Source organism: Cuculus canorus, chromosome 26 (genome assembly GCF_017976375.1).
Source record: "Cuculus canorus isolate bCucCan1 chromosome 26, bCucCan1.pri, whole genome shotgun sequence".
Lineage (NCBI taxonomy): Eukaryota > Metazoa > Chordata > Aves > Cuculiformes > Cuculidae > Cuculus > Cuculus canorus.
This window is the reverse complement of record NC_071426.1, coordinates 1,658,529-1,677,759: the sequence shown is the minus strand read 5'-3', so window position 1 is coordinate 1,677,759 and position 19,231 is coordinate 1,658,529. Positions and strand designations below refer to the sequence as shown.

The 19,231-nt window shown below is 57.1% G+C and overlaps 1 long non-coding RNA gene across 1 annotated transcript; it reads right to left on the bottom strand.

Annotated features, from left to right (window-relative positions):
- Positions 1-7,368: 7,368 nt before the first annotated feature.
- Positions 7,369-9,610, bottom strand: LOC128849192 (uncharacterized). The gene is made up of 3 exons (XR_008447184.1): positions 9,508-9,610; positions 8,978-9,141; positions 7,369-7,848 (listed from the first exon to the last, which is right to left on the bottom strand). It is a non-coding gene; the product is annotated as an uncharacterized LOC128849192 (long non-coding RNA).
- Between the last annotated feature and the right edge of the window lie 9,621 nt (positions 9,611-19,231).

Below are 19,231 nucleotides of genomic sequence, written 5' to 3'. Positions count from 1 at the left end.
TGCCCTCCGAGAGGATCCAGAGTGGTGATCCAGAGCTCCTGGTCCTCCTGTGCTCCATCCCCTGCCCAGACAGTGTCATGTATCACAAGGGACCGCAGAGTTACTGGGATCCAGAGTTCCCATCCCATTCCCGGGCAGCATTGTGCATTGCAAGGGAGGGCAGAGCTGCTGGGATGGAAATCCAAACAGAGCCCAGCTTTCAAACAAGCAGCTGACATTCGTGCTCTGTAAGTGTTTGTGCAGGAGGCAAATCCCAGGAGGAAGATTCCCCCGAAGCTCAGGACAGTGGTGGCGGCGCTGGACTAGGCGCTAAGGGTTCATGTTGTGTTGAATGGGCTCTGGCTGGTGATGAGGACCCTTGCTCATTCCCACCTCTTTATGACTCCTAGTTGGGCAGGAATGCACCCTGGCAGTGCTCTCCTTTTCCAGCCTGGCTTTTCCCTGGCTGAGTTGACCCAAGGATGCTGGAGCAGAGAGTTCTCATCCCATGAGAGCATTTCACCCTGGGGAGACGACCCTTGGGTGGGTGCTGGAGGTGGGCAGACTCAAAACCCTCCACCGCATCCCTGCCAGGAGGGGAATGTGCTTGGAGATGAAGGGAATGTGCTTGGAGATGAACGAATATGCTTCGAGATGAAGGGAATGTGCTTGGAGATGAAGGGGATACACTCAGAGGGGAAGGGAATAGGCTTGGGGATGAAGGGAATATGCTCAGAGGGAAAGGGAAGCGCAGGAGCTCTGTGTCCCTGATCACGATCCAGAAGCAGGCACAGAAGGGAAATATTTGGCATGCTTGGTGTCTGGGCTGTGTCTCCCCCATTCCCGTGTCCGGCAGTGGGGTGAGGGCACCCTGTGCCGCTGGGCAGGATGAGCCCCTTACATCGCGGCTCCTCTTTCAAAGAGCCCCGGGTGAGGATTTTCACTCCCTTCTTCCTCCAATTTCAATGAAACTGCAATTTTTATGCAGAAAAAAAAAAAAGCCTTGAGAAAACAATCTTCTGGCATGTTTTTGAGGCAAAACTCCCCTTTTTTCTTGGAAAGCAGGCAAAGCTCAGCCCATGTTCGCTTGGAAAGGGGCCTTGTTCACTTTGAAAAACAGCCCAATTTTTTGATGGAAAACTGGGAAATAGACCCAGGTTGGCTGTAGGAGCAAAACTTTCCATGAAAATGACTTGGAGACAGAGCAAAAACCCTCGAAAGTGGAATTTCCCAGCTCAGGGATGCTGGGAGCTGCCTCCCCAGCCTGCTCGGAGAGCGTGGCAGCTGCAGGCGGAGAGAAGGCAGCTCCCCTCGGCCCCTGGTTTGTTCCAGAAAGGAACCCCCCAGCAAAAATTCCCTGCTAAGGTGGCTCTGGCATGGCACGCTGCCCAGTGGGGTTTCTATTAAAATGCAATTTCCTCCTGCTTATAATTGCATTATCTGAGGCATTCGGGTAGAGCATCGACCCCACAGGTAATATATGGAATGGGGAGCTAAATCAGAGAGCGTGTGCGCTTACTAATGGAGGGCTGCAAGCAGGCGTGAAATAATCAAGGCTGGGTACGACCATCATTTGCTGCTGCCTGACAAGGTGAAATACTTCATCGAGGGGTTATTGCCATTTAGAACATCTTTCACTTCTTCCATCTTCTCTGAATAAAGTGCCCGGTTGTCCCATCTGTCTTCTGAGGGGATCTGTCAGTGCTGCTCCCTGCTCCGCCTGCAAGCCGTGCCGCGATGCTGATGTGCACCGCGATGTGGATGATGTACTCCACAATCACCTGCGCCCGGCAGGGAGCATATTTCTCTTTAATTTATCAGCACTCGAAGCGTTCCGTGTAAACCCAAAGGCAGGGAGGCACGGTAAGGAGAAAATAGCCTTGTTCATCTCGTGCCTCATCCATCTCTCTGCCGACCTCTCCAGTCTCTAAATCCATTTCACCTCCCACCTCTGTGTCTGCAGGCACCTTGCGAGGGACTGCGGTGAGGGATGGAGTTTGTTGTAACTCAAACCCCTCCCGGTCACTTTCTGAGACGAGTTCCAAAATGCAAAGGTTGTGCTGAACTGCTGCTTTCCTGGGCAAAGCAGTTGGGAGTAAGGAAAAAGACATTTTTGGCCCCTTCCAGCAGCTCCGACGGACTGGGGCGCCGGTTGTGGGTGGAGGATGCTCAGCCCGGCGCTGCCACTTAGCATTCGCTAGGTGTCTGAAGAATAAACACTGCTTTGTTTTAACCCGCTTTGCTGCACAGACTTAGGGGCTTTCATAAACTCATCTGCATAATAATGCCGGCGAATTCTTATCTGGGGTGATCAGAGCGTCAGAACCCACAGCCCAGCTGTGAACTGTGGGGGGAAGAAAACCCATGTGGTGGAGGGAGCTGCTCTCATACCGTGGGTTTTTAAGCAAATGTCTGAGCAAGAAGAAGGTGAAGGGGGAGAGAAAAGAGGATTTGGGGTCATCGGGGCAGTGGGAGAGCCCCAGGCGTGATGTGTGAGGCTGCAGGAGCGTCATCTCCCAGACCATGAGTGAATCTGAGGATTTGCAAGGTGCCTATAGCTACCTCATCAGGAAGAGCCAGCATCGTCAGAGACCCCCCAAAAGCCCCACAGCAAGATGCTGACCACAGCCAGGAGGCTCAGGACCTCCCCACCCCTGGACTGGCCTGTGGGAACTGGGGCCACGTACCAGATGGGTGACTGCTCGGGGAATTCTGATTTACAAGCAGCAAAACTTGCTAAGACAGTCACTCTGCAGTGATGGGGACGTGTTTGTTCTGGCATGCTGCAGGAACAGGGGTTGCTTTGAGCTGGAAGCCTTCCTGAGCTCCCAGCCCTCTGGGTGTGAGAGTCTGGGAGGTGATAACTTATGCAAACACACACGCTATTACCCGTCCGGGCTGAATTTAGCATAAATCAAGTGCTCTGGTGTGGCAAGAAAAACAAAGACGGTGAAATGAGGCAGGGCAAATGGAACAAAAGCCCTTTCCTAACTTAGATGCTATCACAGACAGGGAGACAGGCAGCGTTACACAGACTGCAGCACCAGCACCAACTCTTCGAGGGGGCTTGTCAGGAGGGGTAGCACCCAGCAGCTCCCAAAAGCCCTTCCCCACAGCTCTTCCTTTCCCATAGCCCTTCTCCGTGGCCTCGTGGCAGGCGGCTGGGAAGATGGAGAGGCTTTGCTCAGCCTCCTCCTCCATCTCACTCAACACTGAGCAGCCACTCACTGGGCGAACTGGGAAGGAGGACACTCCATCACCCACCAGGTACTCCAAAGGATGCTCCCCGAGCATGGGGAGTGCAGCCCAGAGCCCTGTGAAACTCTCCCCAGAGCCACCGGGCCCGAAAGGGAGCTTATGTAAAAGAAAAATGGATCTCAGCGAGGTGCATAACTCATTTGTGAGCTCAGCGGCCGTTGAGAGCAGTGCCTGCAGCGCGGAGCGTGATGGATGCGGGTGGTGGTCGGAGAGTGATGGATGCGGGTGGTGGTGGGACTGCCGCGCTCTCCTCAGCCCGAGCGCATTGCGTTGTGAGGGAAACGCAGCCCGGGGTTGGGGGTGGCTTCAGGGTGGAGAGCAGGGGAGGAACGAGCTGCTGCTGGAGCCTGGAAAGAGCTGGAAAGAGGAGGAAATCACACCTGGCTCCGGCTGCTAACCTGCTCCTTGGAGCAAGAGATGCACAAACCCAGAGCTCACCCTGCAGCCAGACCTTGCAGCTTGCTGGAAAACCAGGGGTGCCCTGGCCCAGACCCCTCACTTGCTTTTTCCTCACCCTGGCCACGAAGGCAGCCGGCATCGCTGATGCCAGGAGTCCAAACCTTCCCCTCAGGCTCCGTACCTTGGGGAGCTTCGCTGGGGCTGTGCCTGCTGGGGCAGAGCAAGGTCTCACCCAGACCTGAGCAGCAAACAGCAGCGTCAGGGGGTGACGCTGGGGACAGTGTCTCTGCCCACAAGCAGGGCTTCTTGCAGGGGAAGCACATCCTCCAGGGCAGCTCCTGATGGCCTTCACACCCTGGTGTGGGGGAAGCCAAAGTCTGAGATGACATCCACCCATCAAGGAGCCACAGAGAGGAGCTGGGAGTTCAGCAGGCACATCTTTGACGCATCCTTTATCCTGTCCACAAGGCATTCCTAAGTCACTGCCTGCCAGGTCCTCCTGGCGCCCTTGGAGCACGCCGGGGTACTCTAGCCTGGGACACCAAGTATCATGAGGCTGGAAAGTCATTTGCTGCTCAAAGCTCAAAACAAAACCATGTGTGCCCACTCTCAGCTCCTCGAAACTTCCCGTTCCTCCCGTGGTGCAAGAAAAGCATGAACGGCGTGAGAGGAGAGGGGCTGCCGGCACCAGCAGAGCCGTGACTGCTGAGCAGACGCTCTGCCTGTCCTGAATGCTCCTGTTCCCAGGAAGATGCTTGGGGTGTAGCCCAATAAAAGATCTCTTATTCCTGCCAAGTTGCATCAGGATTTACAAGGCATTTCCAGGATGGAAAGGATCAGGGATTACAGTGGATGTGCATGAGTTTCAACTCCATTCAGCGGAGCAGACGAGGTCCCCAGCACCGCGCCGGCAGCGCTGTCCCCTGACCGTCCGGGAGCCTCTGTGCAGAGCCGAGCAGGAGGGGGAGATCAAGCGTGCAGCTATTGATTTATTCCAGCTATTTTAACAGATTACTGGAAAGAATAAAGGAGGAAACCTGGCATCGTTTGGCTCAGCCAGCAGCACGTTTCCTCTTAATAGCTCTGTCGCTGCCTGCGCGATTGGTCCCCACGGACCTGTTAAGTGAAGAAGTCCCTTGCTGATGGCAGCAGTTGGCCTCTCCATGTGTGCTGGCCGGGCTGGCGGCCGCGTTTCTATTCTTAGCCAGTCCCTGCATCCTTTTACAGCATCCAGTCAATGTTTGCTTGATTTTTCCCTCCACGCCCAGCTGCTTTTTGACAGACCCTTTGCTGTGCAGGAAAGGCTCGAGGTGGGGGTTCCAGGCAGAGCGATTCTCCTGCAGTGAAATCCCAAATGTCCCGGCAGCGGGGGCATTCGCAGGGCAAGGGATGTCGATGAGAAGCAGCCCCTGAGCCCCGAGCAGTCCCGCAGAGCTCATGCTCACTCCCAGCACTCGGGATGTGGATGATGCCCATTTCTCCCCAAGAAGGGCAGAAGCAGAGGCTAAGCGCTGAGGTGCTGTGGGCACCAGGGATGAGCCCTGGCTGGGACAGCCCTTATGCTGGAGCAGCATTTACAGCTCTCCCAGCAGAGCACAGACACCTTTTGTCGCCTTTCCATCCTACTACATATTTATCAGCCTGATTTGCATGGCCTTTTGCATAAGCACAGGCCGGTGGCGGCCAAGTGTCTCTCGTGAAGACAGTCTGAAGCATTCATCTCAATGACTCCGCCGGCGTTTTGACTTCCCAAGACAGAGCCTTTGTTTTATGCTGTTGCCAGCAGATTCCTGCTCCGATGGAATCATGTTTCCAGCCGTTCCCATTGAGAGGTGCCGAGAACTTCCCCAGTGCATCCCAACTCCAGGCAGCAGCCGCCCCGGTGGTGTTGGGGAACCCATTCCTTAATTAGGAATCCAAACCCAGATGAGATTAAACCCCTGTTTAAAACGCCGTGGCAGCACAGAACTCCGCCGTCTCCACCGCGGGCTGCGCAGCAGCGTTTCAGTCTAACCAGAAAGCTCCTTTCCTACTTCTTACAGCTCCATTGAGCGAGAGGAAATAGGGTCGTTATGCTTTTGATTCCAGGCCCTAATTAGGCTTCGGGAAAGGAAATAGTGCTACTGAGGTAATGCGCTCCCTGCTCACCAAAGGGTCCCAGCGTCGCTCCCGGCTTTGACGGGGTTCAGCCAGGCACAAAGTCCCCGCTCGGCGGTGCTGGGGAGGGAGGAGGGGCTGCTCCTGACCCACAATAGCCCCATTGAGGGCTTCCAGGGGAGGATGTGGGGGAGAACCACATCATTGCAACCTGGAAGATGGGTAGAATAGGCATCGGGGTGATGGTTCATACATGAAACGCTCCAAGAAGCACTCTCCGGCTCTACTGCCCATCCGAGGCAATGGGGCATCTCCCTGGCGCAGAGCACCCATCACACCAACTATCCTACCTGGGATGTCTCCAACAGGCAGGGCACTTCATTCAGAAAATGTTTCACCACTAAAAAGCTTCCCTCAGGAGAGCCATCTCCCCTCTCCTTCTGTCTTTAAAAATTGCCTCGTCACTGTGGGAAAAGCTCTTTAGAAGATGAGGGAAAAGAGATCCAACCTCACAGCAGCACAACCCAAACCTCGCAGAGGATGCCGTGCCCAGCCTGCTGCTGTCGCCCGTTCCACCGCTGCCGTTCACAGCCAGCGGCTGACTTAATAGTCAAATAAAGATGATTTTTTTAAAGGAAAATCACATTTAAATACGCATGCATTGAAACGAGACCTCGTCAACATGTGCGTCTGCGTATCTGGGTCTGCAGGAGGGCAGAAGGAGCTTGGCTTTCTCCAGCACGAAGAGTTGGTCTAGAAATCTTAGAAGTATACGAGTCCTGAATTTCCCGTTTCTTGATGAGAAGCAGCCGTTCCTGTCCAACATTCCCAAAATCAGCACCCGCAGTTCTGGCTGGAGGGTCAGGACCCGACAGCATGGGACCCTGGGATGGGGACACCAGACCAGAGCGATCCATTTAACAACTCCGGAAAAGCAAAATAAAATACAACCCCACAGCAGCAATCTAAGAGGATGTTTCTACAAACCCATCTCTGTCCATTAGACCAGTGCGGCTCCTCATCTGCGCCATGGGTCGGCTGCCCGGCGCGGTGGCCGAGCGCTCCAGCCTGGATCGATGCTTCCCGGCTTTATGAACTCACTCATCACCCTGATTTACAGGCAATGTGGCTTGGCAGCACCCACAGGCTTCCTGCATTTATTCTGAGAGTTTAAACTTATTCTGAGAGTTTAAATTTATTCTGAGAGTTTCCTGCTTATCGGTAATTCTGCTTTGGAGGAACCTGTGGCTGCTCCTAAAATTCGGGTCATCTGCCGATGTCGCTGGGGGAGGCAAAGAGCTACAGAATCCCAGGGAAGGGGTTCTGGGGGGATTGTAGATTTCTGGGATCAGGGCTGTCTCCAGCAGCTCTGAGGCAGCAGCTCTAAAGCACAAGTGATATTCGTGCTGTAATTGCATCCCTTAATGAATCAGTCCTCTGCGCAGCAGCCGCTCCCCATTATCTGCAGGGGTATTTGCTTCTGGGAGCAGCTCTGGGTGCTCCGCAGCGTCTCAGGGCTGAGGGCAGGCACAGAGACTGAGGAATCCCTCCCTGCCCATCCCAGGGAGCTGCGGGTGCAGTGCAGGGAAGGGCCCTTCCAATGCCCTACTGATGTCCCCACGCCGGGCAGAGCAGCGTCACCGGCACCGGGGCACCTCCATGGGGAGTTGAGGAGCATCTGGTGCTGAGGAGCATCACGACGGGGTGCGGCATCTCTGCAGGGCGCTGCCTGCAGCCTGATTAGCCCAGGCACCACCCTGCTCTGCAGACTGGCAGAGCGCAGTCTGTTCCGCTAATCAAAAGGAGATGAAGTGCCGACTTGATTGCAGTGACTAAGTACCATTGCGGGCAGAAAATGCCAGGCACTGGAGAGCTCTTCAATCAAACCGAGCTGAAGATGGCACAGCAAGAGCCAGTCTGGGGACCAACGCCTGCCCGTCAGAGTGAGGATGATGAGGGGAGGAGGGGTGGCAGCAGTCCCGTCTCCAGTCGTGGGCAATGGGGTGCATGGGGGGTTCTGGAGAGCCATCAGCCAGGCTGGACCACCAGCCTGAGGGCTGCTTCTGGTCTTCACGTCTGCGAATCCATGGACGCCAAGTGTTTTCAAAGAATTTCCTGTATTTAAAGAGAGAGATGCTCCTAAAGTGCTTCCCTGGATGAGGGCCAGAGTGCTGAGTGCCTGCAGGATGGACCCAGGCTGGGGCTGCACAGCCACACGCCTGCTCCTGGAAGGGGAATATGAATACGGCCATTGATGCACCTTCTCCCAAGGAGGATTTGCTCCTGAGCTGTTAGCCGCACGGGATGGGATGCATTAAGCCTGGCTAGCAGGGCTCTTGGGGATCCTGCCCCAGCCCACAGGGCTTTTGGGGATCCTGCCTGGAGGGCTCTGGCACCATTGTGTGAGATTCTTAATGCAGAGGAGAGGTTTTTGCGCGAATTACATCTCCTGGATGGCTTCCTGGGCTGAGCCCTGGATGCTGAGCAGCACCAGAGGGGCCGCAGAGCCCAGCCTCGTGCCCAGCACGGGGGAGGCGCTCCTGGGGCTGCCGGCATCCGTGGGGCAGCATAAATAAGACTGTGCAAAACTGCGAGTTTAACAGTTCTTATTAACCTTTGCACCGTTAGCACCCGTTAAAAGCAAGCAGTTAAACACCGTCAGATCGGTTTATAGTCAGGCGTGGGACAGACGCAGGGCTGGCTTGGTGGCTGTGGACCCTCACCCATGAGCTGCTGCGGGAGCACGGACACTGTGCAGGAGCTGGAGCACAAATCCAGGCTGAAACTTCTGGCCCACACATTTACATGCAGCCAAGAACCATCAGAGAGGAGCCGATGCTGGAAGGGACCCATGAGCATCTCCCTGGGGAGCAAGGGAGGTGCTGTGCCCCTCTTTGGCAGCACTCCCACTTTGCCATGAAGTCCCTTTTGGCCATGGTGGTCCCACGCCTGCGCTTGCGCAGCACAAAGCAGCTCCCGTCTGGGTGATGCTGGCTGCTCTACAGCCTTCTCTGTGCACCAGGGTGGATTTGTTTCCCAATTTTCTGTACTATTTCCTTTGGGCTTTCCAAAAAAAAATACTCTTGCCACCCCAAAACTGCCTCTTCCAGCCCAGCACTGCAGCCTGCCCTGATCCCACAGCCTGAAATACACTTTCCGCCCCAGCACAGCGATGGGAAAGGAGGAGAAGCGCGAGAGGCTGCTTTACTTGTGTCTTGTAAATAATGCATTAGGTTGCACTTACCAGTCTGCAAACACAGCACGTTGGTTCCTGTTACTGTCGAGGATGCTGGACCGGCTCCTGGTCCCTCTGCGGCAGTTCCCACAGACAGAAGCTCAGCATCTCCCCTCTCCCTTGGGCTCCTTCTTCCCCACAAACTGTGCTTTTCACTCTCCATTTCCTCTTTCCTATTTAACGAGTGGGTAAGTATCAGGGATGATGCGTGTCGTGGAGCCTCCTATGCATTAGCAGGAGATGATCCCATTAGGACCTGGCTCGAAGCATCCCATCCTACGGGGGCCATCAGCCCGGGATGGCACTGCTGCCTGTGCCACAGGGCCATGGGCTCCTGTAGGACCCCCATCCCAGGCAGCTGAGGGCATGAAAGCTCCCCGGGGCAGCCCCACGCCTGTGGAGGAGGCAGAGTGCCAAATCAACCCTTCCCAGACTGGATGCCCACAGCCCCTGCTCTGCAAAGCACCCTCACAACTCTTCCCACGGGTGCAAAATGCTGTACAAAGCAAAGACCCCCGGGGGAACGCAGAAATACCCACAGCTGTGGGTCAAGCTCCAGGGAAAACATAGTGTTTTCATCCGTCTGCTGGTGAGAGAGAAAGCAGAGGAGGGAAAACAGGTTCTGCTTTTGGAAAGTGCAACCTTTGAGCCCAGAGATCAGGACACGTCAGCTCATCAGCGCTGATCTGCCAGGGACTCGGCGTGTACCGGAGGTATCAGAGCGACAGAGAGCGTCACTGCTAAATAATTCATCAGAAAAGGCCAAACAAAAGCCAACGGTGACAGCAGCCCCACAGAGTAAATATGCAATCACAGCCCAGCGAGCTGGGGCTGCAGCACCGTATCCGCCATGCAGCGAGATCCGTGCTGGCAAGAGCTGCCTGGAAAACTCTGGGTGGCTTCGCTTCCAATAACATGCCTGTTGATTTTCCCTCCATCCCTCCAGCAACTTTTGTGACATCATTTTCCCCTTATATCCCTCTTTCACAATCCTATTTCGGAGCAGGGCGAGGAAGGAGAGCAGCAGGACCTCCCCTGGCACAGCTCACACTCGCATCGCCTCCGCGTAACCCCGGAGCATCCTGCGGAGAGGCTGAGCCCGGCTGCCGTGGGGTCCTGGCAGAGCCAGCCGGGTCACCCCTTGGTACCAGCCTCGCTCGTCATCTGGGGGACCCCAAAACCCCCAAACTGCGGCTGCTCCCCGGTGCCAACCCCTGCCTGGGCAGCAGCTCTGCTCCACAAGTGGCTGAAGTTGTGTCCAGAGGCTGCAGAGGAGAACGGCTGGCAGGTTCCTGGCCCTCATCCTGCAGGTTAAATCTGTCTCCAGCCACAAATTAGACGTGTCTGTCGAGTTCATCTTAAATTACAGTGCAGATCGGCCCTTGTAATTAGGAGCTTTGCTCTGAAAGCACAGCCCTGCAATGAAAGCCCTGCGCACGCTTCTTCCTCCTGGCACAAATCAAGGCAGAGGGGCCCCATCCTGCCCACACAAAACCGCGTGGAGGAGGGCTCCAGCCTCGGGCACCTGCGGGAGCTCACACGGAGGCAGAGGTGGCCGTCACCCGGTGCAGGGTGGCAGGGACAGGATGCCACCCAGTGCAGCCCAGTTCCCAGCTCTACAAAACGGGGACACAGGAGTGGCCAAACTGGGTTTCATCCCCAGCTCTAAGCTCTCAGCTCCTCGTGGCAGACCCACGGTGGAGGCACCACGGTGAGGCATGGGTGGCAGAGCAGGGACGCAGCGCGGTAGCAGCCCCACGGCACATCCAGCCCAACGGCACTGCCTGCTCCCCGTGTCTGGAACCATCAACATCCAAAGCCAAGCGGCTTCTTCCCAGGTGCCCAGGCAGCAGCAGCGCCTGCAGGGACGGGCTTGGCACTGCCGGAGCCTTTGTCTTTAAAGAGGGAAAAGGTAAGGCACCAGGTTTAAAAACAAAGGATGAAGAGGGGCTGTTACCTGTGCCGCAGCTGAGCGGGGCATGGCTAACCGGTGGCAGATTGTTCCTGCAGAGAAACACCTGGGGAAGCGAGGCTGAGCAGCTGCCAAACCAGTGGAATGAAATTTAAGATGCTGGAAAATTATCCTGCCCATCCATCAGCTCTTCCTCAGCCTCGGCGCGGCCTCGACTCGTGGCTGCAGGCAGCAGCCTCCACTGCAAGCTCCGGCTTCACCAAGAGCCTCCCGGCAGCAGCAGTGGTGGGTGCGCAGCCTGCGATAAATCCTGCACCGAAGGGGCTGTGAAACCCTGTCCAGGCTGCAGCACACCACGAGCAACAGCAGGTGCCCTCCTGGATGGACCCTATGGGGGTCCACAGCCCCCCAAGTGCTACACTGGGCCACCAAAACCATCAGTGGCCACTTCAGAGCCATCGTGCATCCCCATGTGAACGCTTGTGCAAAACCACAGCCACCGAGAGATCGTTGCTGTGCACCGGGGAAGGAGTGATGCAGGCACAGCAGAGCTGGGGGGGAAAGAGAGGACCACGGGGTGTCCCATCTGAGGGTCTGGAGCAGCAGGATCTGACCTGGTGCACGTGCTGGTGGCTCCTGGTGCAGGAGGACGTGGAATCTGCTGCAGGTACGGCAGCAGAAAGAAGGCACCTCGAAGCCTTCACGAAGAGCCATCATTTTGGTGTAAACACAGCAAAACAGAAAATCTACATTTTTTTTTTTACGGAAACCTCATATTCTCTCTCACAGATAAAATTTCACTCTCTGGGTTTGTTGTTTTTTTTTTAACCAGAATAACCTCAAACATTTCAGAAATGGGCTCTGGAGCGCAGCCCCAGCTGCCTCCCTGCACCCTCACCCCAGCAGCCCCAGCCCGTTCCTCCCCACCAGCTCCCTGCGTGCCAACGCGCTCCGGATGCGACCGCGGTTTGCTGCAGCTGGAGAGCGCAGGACGCATCGCCGCGCGGTCCCCTCCTGCCCACCTGGTATTTCCGTGGTCTCGCAATTGAGAGCAAAACCGCTCCCCTTTTCCTGTTTTGACATCGCTGCCAGAGCCGATGCTGGTGGTGTTGGTGCGAGGCGCACGCCGGAGGGCTGAGAGGAGTGGGCACATGCACCGGGCAGGATATCCCTGCAGAGCCGGAGCCTGCTCCCTCGCCCACTCAGCGCTGGGCACGGGAGGGGACGCTGCCTGCAGCACAGGGGATGCGTTCGAGGTCTTCACCACCCATCAGTGCTGTTCCTGGTCTAATTCTGACTCCCTGGCCAGTGAAGCGCACACGCCGCACCTCGGGAGCAGCTGAGCTCTCAATTGTGAGACCACAGAAATATTAATATCCTTCCAGTGTGCAAACCTTGGGGACACCCCCCATCCTCTGTCTCCCTATACAACTTGGGGTCAAACCCCCCAGCAGCAGCCAGGTGCCTCCAGGTTTGTCACACCAAATGGAAACTTGGGCTGTTGTCCGTTTAGGCCTTTTTTTCACCTAAAAATACCACCTGTGCCTTCCTGCGCAGCCCTGTAGTTTGTAATTGGTGCGGATAAATATATGCACGTTTATATACGGAAACACAGCCGAGTGGGATCGCTATTTACAGCCCCAGCAGGAGAAGGGCAGCGCCGAGCCTGGTGTTTAGGAACGGGCAGAGGTGCAAACTGAGGACACAGCCCCAGCTCTGGCTGCGCTCCAGGGTCCCGGATGCATCGCCTGCAAAAACAGGAGTGGGCAGAGGGGTTAGAGGAAGTTTAAACAAACTGGAGGTGGTGCAGGGCAGAGGAGCAGAGTCCCACCGGGCAGTACCTGCTCTGGTGAAGGACAGAGCTGCGGGCGACTCCTGCCCCAGCTCCCGTCACCGCTGCATCCAATGGGATCCCTCCCAGCGAGCAGGGCTGCCCTGGTACTGCAGCACCCTGAAGCCACGGGAAGCACCCCAAAGCTGTTTGTGGCACCCCAAAGCCGTTGGTGGCACCCCAAAGCCATGGGCAGCATCCTGAAGCCATTGGTGGCACCTTAAAGCCATGGGTGGATTGGGGCTCACACGACAACATCCCGGGAACATTTAGCATTAGCAAACACGGAACGCCAGGACGGAGATGCCCCGGCAGCACCTGCTCGGCCCTCACACCTGGGCACAAAGGCAGCCGCTGTGCCCGGAAGGCTGAGCCCCATCCTCCCCAAGGATTTGCACAACACAAACGCCGGCGCTGCCAAAGCCAACACGGCTGCTCCCTCCACGGGAAGCGCAGAGCGCGGTTCAGAGACCTCACTCCAGCCCAAGGGCAAACCACCTCCTGCCAGCTCGGATGCCGTGGCTTTGGGGGTTTTTGCTTCCTTCCCACTATCGTTTGAGTCAGCCCTTTCTGCAAAAGCCTCCGCAAGTGCCTCTGCATGAAGACACTGAGTTTCCCTTTGGTTCCATCCCGGATTCAGCGAGGACTCAAGTGACCTTTGACGCTGTTTGCCATCCCAACCCCGGGAGGCTCAGCACGGGGGACACCAGGAGAGCGGTGGGGGCCAGGGACCTGCTGACCACCAGCCCACAGAGCCTCTAGCCAAACGAGGAGTGGTGTTAATGAGCACCACAGCTCAGGTGCTGCACGTCAGGGCTGTAGGAGAGGGCAGGGTGGGACGAGGCTGCGCTTTGGCTGCAGTGGAGCACGCATCGCACAGCACCAGGCTGCAAGGGCTGCACCCATGCTCCGTCTCGGGGCTGCGAACCAAAAAGCATCACTTGTGCTGCTGCCTGCCCGAACCTCCCACTATCGCTGAGCCGCACAGATGCTGGGGGACAAATGGCCTTTGGGAATCAACCCCCCTTCCCTGCATCCCAGGCCACCCCCAGCGCCCCAGCTGGGGATCCCGCTGCCAGCGCCGCATGGGATGCAGCTGCAGCGTGCCGAGGCGCTGCACGCCCCTGCGCGATGGCACGGGGTATGTGGACAAGACCTTGGGCTGCCCATGTTGCAACCCCTCCGGACAGCCTCGCCTCGCCAAGCTCGCCGCATCGCAGCTGTAAACCCCGACCAGTGCTCCCAGTGGATGTACCTGCTGTGGGCTCAGCCTCTCTCCTCCCGGGACAGCCACCGCCCCCAGGGCCAGCTGGCAGGTGACGATGCTGGGGCTTTGTCTCTGGCCTATGATGTTGCCCTGTGATTTATAGGTCATTTTACAGCAGCTGTAAAGGGGCTGTAAATTATAGGAGGGGCATAAATTAGCCACGGACCCCTTTACTGGCCATAAAGATCTAAGGCCCACCACAGCTGCCTTTGGAGCTAGCACCCCAGGAGCATTCCCAAGGACAGCCAGGGGTGTCTTCAGCCAGGCCAGCGGGGCTTTGCTGAGTTATTTAGCACGCCTACAATAAAGAGACCCTTTTATTCCAGCGAGGCTGCGGAGCCGGCGAGTGACAGGTGGGGAGGGGCCGGGGCCATGGGGCAGCTGGGGGGCTGGGGGCTCCCCGTCACCTTCAGACCTTCTCCCCAGTGGCTTTGGTGATGGGGAGAGGGCACCCCATCCCGCCGAGGGGCTTCGGTGTCGGGAACCCCATCCAGACCAGGAGGGTTTGGTGGTCCAGCTGCCTGCTGGGATGCAGCGCTGGGATGCTGTGGTGAGCGCTGGGATGGTGTGACGAGCACCGGAGCGTGGTAGGATGGTGGCAGCCAGGTGCAGGCAGGGATGCACACAGCTCCTGCAGCACCACTGGCTGCTGCCCTTGCTCGCTGCATGCAGCATCTCTGTGTTTTCCTCTTAACGAGCGCAGGGGCAGCTCTTCGTTTGACCCCTGCAGCCCCTGGCAGGAGCTGCCGTGGCCGCTGCCTCCCGTGCTCTCTGCAAGGAGGCTCTGTGTGTGCCAACTTCTCCCAAACTCCCCGCCGGCTGCTCTGCCCCAGTGGCAGTTGGTGCCCTGTCGTTCTCTGAGGTGACCCTGGAGCACAAACAGCTTTGCAGCTCCTCGCCGTCCTGTTAATTACATTATGTCTAACGAGAAGGATCAGGCGGAAGGGATTAAACTTTGAATCTGCTTCCGTGGTCCCAGCACACAGGAGAGAAAAGCAGCTTTATCCCTTCAAAACAGGAGTAATTTTTCACACCAGCTCCAATCTTGGCTCTAATCTCCTCAGTTTACCCAGCTCGCTGCCAGCAGCTCACGCAGGCGGGGCAGCAGCATTCTCCCAGCCTCAGGGTCTTTCCATCCTTGTCCCAGTACATAACTGGGATAGCCCAGTCTGACTTTTCAGTGCTTAACTGGGAATGAAGTTTGGGATGAAGCCTGTTGCCAGGTGCTCCAGGCAAGAGCTTCCAGGCATTGAGGTCCATGCGCACACCGTGCCAGGAGAGCTTCCAGGACCACCTGAAACCCTGTGGGTGGGCACAGGGTGAGCACCCACAGCCAAGGAGGGACAGGGAGGGCTGCAGAGCTCACACAGGTCCAGCAGGATCCACCAGAGGAGACACCGCATCCCTGGGCAGCCACCAGAGCTTGGGGATGCCAGGATGGGATTCGGCTGCCGCCACCACTTCCAGCATCTGCTCCATGTTTTGGCCCCTCTGTAGCTGTGCCAGGGCAGCTTGGGGCGCCGGCAGATGGGCAGCCCCGTGGCCGGGTGGGTGAGAGGTGGAATGGGCGACTCTGGAGAAGCAGAGCCCTTGGGCAGGGTGGGCAGCCGTGGGAACTGGGCTTGGCGGCCACTGTCCCCACATGCTCTGTCACCCGAGGTGGCCCCGTGCCCTGCAGAGCTGCGGCCGGGCAGCCTGGGGCTGCATGCACAGGAAGGTTTGGCCGCTGGGTATGGGCAGGTTGTTCTAACACACCAAGACGATTGTCCAGGCTGGGAATTGCCCAGCTAGCAGATAGGAATTGTTTTTCCCAGTCACTCTGTCAACCAGAGCGACCCCCTCACGTGGGCACCCTCCCAGGCTCCTGGGCTAGCGATTTGCATGATTATTCAGCACGAATTTGCCTTTGTTACTGAACAGGGCACAGCCAGGGGTCACCGTTTCTGCAGCCCCGTGATGCCGCAGCCCTGCACGCAGAGCTGCCGGAGACAAGGGCGCAGCGGGTCAGCAGCGCGGGGTCGCCCATCGCATCGCTCAGGACGCAGTGACGAGGGCGGTTTGCATTTTGAGAGGCTGAGGCATCACCTGCCTCCCCAACGTGTAGCCTGGCACCGAGCCTGCGCTTTCTCTTCTACTCAAACCATGCAGAGAAGTGCAAGCCAGCCAGGCAGGAGGGTGCAGAGCTCCATCCTGGCTGGGTTTGCCCCGTTCTCACCTCCGTTGCCCTCGGTGCGTGCTGCCACACGAGCCAACGGGCTCCCAGGTCCACCCAGCTCCTTGGGGAATTTGGGCAGGGGTTTCCTTGTGGAGCTGTGCCACCACGGCTGCTCGGTTGTGACATCCCGGCAGTGTGCCAGGGCTGGGAATGAGTGCTTGCATGAAGCTGCGTACTGTCCCGGACAGAGGGACGGTTTGGTGGGATAAGGGCTGCTCAGAATCAGTCTGGCAAGACTCAGTTTAACACAAGCTGAGAATTCCCAATGCAGTGTTAAGCATGGAGCCCTGTGGTCATTCCTTGAGGAATAAAGGAAAACACGCTCCGAGGACTCAGTGATGTTTGCAGCCTTCTTGGCAGACCCAATGGGAGCAGATAGACACCCCTGGGCAAAGTCACCACTCAACGTGACCAACCCTGCAGCCGCCCAGCAAACCGACCTTGAGGTCTCTCTTAGATGACATGAAAAATCCTCTCCCCCCTGGCACGGGGCTCGGCTCCACACAGAGAGACCCTTATGCTCCGTGGCCATGCCTGGACCCAGTGGCAGCGGTGAACGTGCTCCCGGCGCGGGGCCGAGGCTGCCGAGGGGCACGGGCACTGCAATCGGCTGCAGCTCGGCTCGGCGAAGCCATCCCCCGTAGCTGCAGTGCCGGGAGCGGTGGGTGCAGACACCGACCCCCCCGGCTCACAGCGCAGCTGCCGTCAGTGCCGGCGGCTCATGTGCGAGACAGCGGCCATAAATCTGGGCTCCTTGCTGGAGACCCCAAGGAGACCATCTGCAGCTTGTTTTTAGCGTGAACTCCTGTAAAAAGGGCATCGTGCCTATAAATCCATCATGGGGAAGCTTCCTGGAAGCCCGGTTTGGCTTCTGTTCCTCCAAGTCCTCATGCACAGAGCCCCTATCGCTGCCGGTGCGGAGACAGCGCCAACTGAAGGGCTCCTTCAGTGTCGCCTTCCCAGTGCTCAACATTGGGGATGGGATCACACACCCTTTGGGCACCAAACTCCTCTGGATGAAGGCATTGAGTGCACCCTCAGCAAGTTTGCAGATGACACTAAGCTGGGAGGAAGTGTGGATCTGCTGGAGGGTAGGGAGGCTCCAAAGGGATCGGAACAGGCTGGAAAGATGGGCTGAGACCAATGGGATGAGGTTCAACAAGGCCAAATGCCGGGTCCTGCACTTGGGGCACAACAACCCTGTGCAGTGCTACAGACCAGGGGAAGAGTGGCTGGAGAGCTGCACGGAGGAGAAGGACCTGGGGGTAATGGTTGACAGCGACTGACCATGAGCCAGCAGTGTGCCCAGGGGGCCAAGAAGGCCAATGGCATCTTGGCTTGGATCAGAAATGGGGTCACCAGCAGGTCCAGGGAGGGGATTCTCCCTCTGTACTCGGCACTGGTGAGACCGCACCTCGAATACTGTGTTCAGTTCTGGGCCCCTCACCATGAGAAGGATGTTGAGGCTCTGGAGTGTGTCCAGAGAAGAGCAACAAAGCTGGTGAGGGGCTGGAGAATGTCTGACGAGGAGCGGCTGAGAGAGCTGGGGGTGTTTAGCCTGGAGAAGAGGAGGCTGAGGGGAGACCTTATTGCTCTCTACAACTGCCTGAAAGGAGGTTGTGGAGAGGAGGGAGCTGGGCTCTTCTCCCAAGTGACAGGGGACAGGACAAGAAGGAATGGCCTGAAGGAGGTTCAGGTTGGATATCAGAAAAAAATTCTTCACAGAAAGAGTCATTGGGCACTGGAACAGCTGCCCAGGGAGGGGGTGGAGTCGCCTTCCCTGGAGGTGTTTAAGGAACGGGTGGATGAAGTGCTGAGGGCCATGGTTTAGGGAGTGTTAGGAATGGTTGGACTCAATGATCCAATGGGTCCTTTCCAACCTGGTGATTCTGTGATTCAGCATCAAACAGTTAAAATAGGATTTAAAGCCTGCTTGGAAGTCACAGCCCATCAGCAAAGAGAAAGGTAAATATTTTAAAGTCAAATATTGACAGGAGAGCACTGCGGAAGATGTTTCCTTCCCTCTCAGATTAAATCCAGAGGATTTAATCAATAAGAGCCTCATTTAAGAAGCTTTTCTGCACCTGTGCAGCTATTGAGCTCTCTATATATACCCCACTTGCCTGACCCACCACACCAGGTGTGCTCTTAAAAGCTGCTCATCAGGATGAGGCCCTGGGGAGAGTTGGTGGCCGTGTCATCTCTAGCTGGAGGTACCATGCTAAGCCACTCTCCTCTCTTCCTGGGGCTGCCAGGGATGCTGCAGGGGAGGGTGGGGACAGGGAGCAGGGGGGCTCCCCAGCTAGCGAGGGTGCTGGGTCTGGACAGGTCTGAGGACCTGGAGAAGGTGATGGGCTGTTGAGGACGAAGGGGTTGCTCAGATGAGCAAGGCAAGGAGGGTTTTGAAAGCAGGCGGTGAAAGAAATTAGCTGGAAAAACTTAAATATAATCACGGGGGATCCTTCAGCTTAATGCTCTCGAGTGAGCAGGGAAAAGGTGCTTCTCCTTGCTGGAGGCGCTCGTAGGAGAGTTCCTTTGGTCCCATCTGTGACCGTCGGGTGTCTGTGGAGGCTTCCAGCACTGGTGACCCCAAAGGAGAGTTTCCAACCCGTAGGCTCCTGCGTGGCTGTGGCTGGGGAAGCTGCAGAGCTGCTGCCGGAGCAGGGAGAGCCCAGAGATGGGTGGTGCTGGGCAGCTTGACGGGGGCTCTGGCCCCAGAGGAGGGGTGGGTGGGGTGGGGGAGGACAGGTGAGCTCCAGCAGCTCTTGGAGAAAGGCTCTCTGGGCAGCGTCTGCATCGGTTCCATAGCAAAAACGGCTCTTTGGGAGTGATGCCCTTCCAGGGAGGGATGGAGAAGCTCGGCTGTTTGCAGAAACAGGGAAAGGGCAGGAGAAAGCCCTGTGGTCCCAGATGGGAAGGTGAGAGGAGCTGTTTGCAGTCTGGAGGGGGTTAGAGAGTTTAGGATCCAACTGTGGTTTGTTTTGCCTTCCTCCTCCACCTCCTCCTCCTCCTTCCAGCGTGTGGGAGGCATCTTCGTC